The sequence below is a fragment of the Gymnoscopelus microlampas genome (genome assembly GCF_963454915.1).
Source record: "Gymnoscopelus microlampas genome assembly, chromosome: 17".
Taxonomy (NCBI): domain Eukaryota; kingdom Metazoa; phylum Chordata; class Actinopteri; order Myctophiformes; family Myctophidae; genus Gymnoscopelus; species Gymnoscopelus microlampas.
In genome coordinates this window covers 30,258,377-30,263,436 of record NC_139954.1, presented here as the reverse complement: position 1 = coordinate 30,263,436, position 5,060 = coordinate 30,258,377, and the positions used below count along the sequence as shown (strand labels likewise).

General features: G+C 39.7%; 1 long non-coding RNA gene across 1 annotated transcript; it reads left to right on the top strand.

The window, feature by feature from the left end:
* The first annotated feature begins 3,033 nt into the window (after positions 1-3,033).
* On the top strand, positions 3,034-4,577 carry LOC311064520. Its single transcript, XR_014602709.1, has 3 exons — positions 3,034-3,119; positions 4,023-4,133; positions 4,216-4,577. It is a non-coding gene; the product is annotated as an uncharacterized lncRNA (long non-coding RNA).
* The last annotated feature ends 483 nt before the right edge of the window (positions 4,578-5,060 follow it).

Here is a 5,060-nt window from a genome sequence, read left to right as displayed (position 1 = left end):
TCATAATTCACTTACTGATTTTGAATGGGATAAACTTATAGCTTTTAATCAACTTCAAATTCTAGACCTAAGCTTCAATAAGTTACTAAATGTACCATCTATTTCAAACTTCACCCAAACTCTCAGTTTATTGGACTTGAGCAACAATCACATCTCACAACTATCAAATGGGTTTTTAAAGGGGATTGGAAGCCTTAAGTCTCTTCTTCTTAACAACAACCAGCTGCCTATTATCAATCAATCCACCTTTTTATCAGGGCCCGATGATAATCTCAAGACTTTGTTCTTGCAGAAAAACCCATTCCAATGTACATGTGATATATTAGATTTTATAATCTGGATAGAAAACAGTAAAATAAAGATTCCAAGACTAACCACTGAAGTGACATGCTGGATGCCAATTAACACAAGAGGTCATGCGGTCATACACTTTGACACGAATCAGTGTGTAAATGACACACTGGCATTCTTATTAAGCATTCTGTCAAGTACAATCATTATAGTCTCTATGTTTATGGCAACACTAGCTCATTTGTTTTACTGGGATGCCTCCTATGTCCTGCACTACCTGAAAGCTAAATTGAAGGGCTATCATTATGTGAATTCACCAGGCAGCATGTATGATGTCTTTGTAGCTTATGACACCACAGACCCCCAAGTCTCAGAGTGGGTGACAGGGCATCTGCGAGTTCAGCTGGAGGAAGAGGGTGAGAGACACCTGCCTCTGTGTCTGGAAGAGAGGGACTGGCTCCCGGGAGTACCCTTGGTAGACAACCTCACTCAGAGCATCCAATACAGTCGAAAGACCCTCTTTGTCTTGACCAAAGCCTACATTAGGACCGGGGCCTTCAAGCTGGCAATGTATCTGGCTCACCAAAGGCTACTGGATGAGAATATGGATGTGATTGTGCTACTGATGATGGAGCCTGTGCTGCAGCACTCCCACTTCCTGCGCTTGAGGATGAGACTGTGTGGGAAAAGTGTTCTAGAGTGGCCAAGGACGATGGCTGCAGAGCCGTGGTTCTGGCAGAACCTGCGGAATGTTGTCAGGGTGGACAACCGGATACTGTACAACAAAAGCTACATAAAGTACTTCAAGAACAATTAGATCTGGCACCCGGACAGAGATTATTTCTTTAACAACTGTATACGTACTTTTTTTAAATATATAACTTAACTTTGTGGACAATAATGATTTGAGTTTGCTTCTACTATAATTCATTTTAAACTGTAATGAGCTTTCCTTGAGAAACCATGCCACTGACATTTGTTTTAGGGGAAATTTACACTTCTTGTCAGATTGATGGAGGTATTATTGTATGAATTGAAGAATAAATTGTATTAATTTAAAATATATTATCATTTGTAATCTTAACTCCTGGACATTGATTGTTATTGAGTGAGTGAGATGTGTTTTCAAATAAATATGTCCTATAGTGCCCACCTATCCTGTATCGAAATGAAACACCCCGTGTTATTGCTTTCAGCTGGGTCTACCCGTCAAGATGTTTGCTGTAAAAAAAAATCACACCCTGTGTGAAGTGAGTGGTGCCTTTGATGAGCCCCGTATTGACCCCCGTATTGATGTTGTCATCAATGTTTGTGGACAGACATACATACATACATACATACGGACACACGGACAAAGCCAGATATAGGAGTGGTTGGCACCACTCAAAAAAAGGAAAAAAAGGGGGGCTGTAGGTCGTCTTATCATACAAATCAAATGTCTTTAATACCAGCCGCTCATTTACCGCAAATGAAAGTGCACTACCATTGTGCATTACTAAATATATCCACATGGTGTCATCACTGACATATTTTTATTGCATTTGTTCAATTGTGCTTTGTGTGCTTCGTATGCACTATGTGTGGGTGGAGCTATTGATTGATTTATTATCATTAGATAAAGTAGGCTTCTGACACAAATTCAATATCAGTGTTTTTTCTCGTGCATTGATGCGATTGTTCGATTGATTGATTGATGTACTTGATTTAGTAAGACATGAGAACAACAGTACATGGAAGAACAATCACAATACAAGGTATACTAAACTGGAACGCTCATAAAGCACTAAAGCTCGTTCAAAATGAGATTCCCACGCACACAAATCATGATGAGTATAGTCAATACAGCATTTTAAAGCAAAAGTTTCACATCACATATCCACAGTTAGCCTTGGATCAAGACTATCATAGTCTGTATGTATAAATACATACATCTATGATAGTCTTGATCCAAGGCTACAGTTTGCCATTCCGTAGTGCTGCATATTATTTTGGTATTGTTTTAGTGCACAAAGAAATAAAGTAGCTAACAGCTCGGACATGGTGCCTCATTTATTCTCCGTCATACAATGGGTGTCCCGCGCGACAAAAAACAGCAGATCTACAAGTTCACAGCGCGTTGCATCGTGACCGGATCGTGACGCGTTATGAGCTTGAAGATAGACTATTTTTTTTGGCGCGGGACACCGTCGTACGACTAAGTATAGGCCAGCCTTGACGTCACTTTGTATTTGTATCAGTGTTGCCATGTCTGCTTATTATAAGCGACTTTGGGCTTGTTCTTCTGTAAAGTCGCTTGTAAATATCGTTAGTTAAAAATGGTAGTTGCTTATTTGGTCTTCCTTCCTAAATGTTGTTTAAACCAGTGGTTATTAAACATTTTCATGGCAAGGACCCCCAAATTAATATGTAATTGGTATTTTGGACCCCACATCTGAAAATATTTTGTGCCAGGTCAGGGACCCCTAGCCTAGGGACCCCCGTGCCAGATTTGTGTAGCAAAAAGTTCAACATTCAAAATGTTTCACTTTTTTCCCAAGATTCTTTTTTTTTAGATAGCAGATCTAAAAGCGCACAACGTGTCGCATGATCGCATCCTGACTGCGTTGTGAGCTTGTAGATCGTCTATTTTCAAATATCCGGTATGTGGCAGTTGCTTCTTTTGGGCTTGTTTTCATAGACCTGATTGCTTATTTCGCTCCTACAACCTGGCAACACTGATTTGCATACTGCGGGGTATTTAAGGTGTGATTGAAGGCTCTAACGTCACTCGTCTGAAACTCTGTGCATCTGCTACATCAGGACTTTATACACGCCGACCACCTACTCATGTGAGTATATCCTTTATATTCTGCTTTGACCTAAAGTTTTCTTGTTAAAATGTCTTTCTAGAAGCTATTCAAGATACTCAAATTGTTTGCATGACTACTGTTTATAGCAGTGGCTCCAAAACTTTTTAGCTCGAGACCCAAAAGAAAAATGTCATGCCTCCCCAGGACCCAAACTAGTGAAAATATTTTTAACTACTTTTTCTATTTCATAAATTCAATAGAAGATTTTTTTTTTTTTAATTCATGAAACGTTTAGATGATGACAAAATGTAGGAAAATGTAATCGCGAGATGGATCCCAGTGTTTGGTAACCACTGGTTTATAGTGTATTAATCACTTGGCTTTGGATTTAAAAATCAAGCCGTGTGGGATGGGCTGTTTGTACAGCCGCTCGGTTTCTTATCTCTAATATTATGGGCTGACTTGAATGTCGACTAGGGCAGAAACTTATGGGGGAAATGTAAACGCGTGTGTTGGTGGTAACATGCACTGGTTTCACATACACGCTTGCAATGAAGTTTAAGGTAATGGGTTTAGAGCAGATCGATTCAAACATTCTTTTGAGGTGATTCAGAGTAGGGCGGTGGTTCTGCACAATGCTTCCTCCAGCCTCAAACGCATGCAGCTGGCAGCATATTGATTGGATCGAAACATCAGTAGTTTATTGCAAAAACTAAAAAAAAAAAACTTTCTATTTTAGGGCCATAGTTTAATCCGAAAACTAGTCATCTATGACCTTGAGTCAACGGTTTAAGTAACAGGTTTTACATATGTCAAAGGTTTTCCCTTTACAATTAGGCCTACAGCATTTCCCCACCACTTCTTAATTTAACTTCATAGCCAATTAGCATTGGCACATATGGTTTTGAGAAACTGACTCTAATGTACACTGTCTCTCTATAGAACCTGCAAACATGGCTGATAAACCAGACATGACAGAGATCTCTGGATTTGACAAGGCCCAGTTGAAGAAGACTGAGACGCAAGAGAAAAACGTCTTGCCCACCAAAGAAGGTTTGTATAAACTATTCAGTAAGCTTATCTTTGATCCACATACTTGATGTTTCCCTAATGCTTTTTTTTAATTTTCTTGCAGTCATCGAAGCGGAGAAGGCAGCAGATTCATGAAGACCTCCTCTATGCACTGTACAGTCCACGAGCATTGCCCTTTTTTTTCACCCGTGTATCCCGTCGGTATCATTGAACAAGAAATGTACAAACTTCCCCCATCCACTGCCCTACATCCCCTTTATTACTGTCAAGTTAAAGGGAAGTGTCACTTGTCCTGATGTCAGCATGGGGCTCTCATCTGCTGCACTTGTGGTCTCCTACGAAGTGGTGTTGGAAAAGCAGGATTTAACATCTATGGGAGCTGCTTGTATAGCAAGCAGTGAATTTGTTTTGTATGTCCATTCTGAAATGCAGTTTTATATGCAAATAAAAAAAAGTAAACCATGACTTCATGTGGATCTTTACTTCTTGATGGCACTGTATGGCATGTCCCTTCTGTTTTAATTATTCCAGGCTATTGGATTTAATTGGCCCATTTAATGTGTTTTAGTTTTGCTTACGCCCACAAAGTTAGTACTTAAGAGTTATATTTCAACATGTTGGCACAACTGCCAGTACATTCTGTAGTTTTCTACATTCTGTAGTTTTCTAAACTGGGAAGATGTGTTTAAACTACTCTTCTCCCTGCAAGTCCATCCGTGCACACTGTTGCAGCTAATGACCACAAGGTAATGGCAGTCATGTCAAGGTATACTGGCTTTGTTGGGTTACATTTGTCAAAGTGTTAAATGTAACCAAGTAGTTCAAATAAATGAGGTGGAAGTTGGCATGTCATTTTAACAAGGCTTTGTATATGTAGCCTTAAGTCTGATAACGTAGTTGGTCCTGTGTAGCATACGGTAAGACTTCCTTCCTCACAGCTGCACTGGC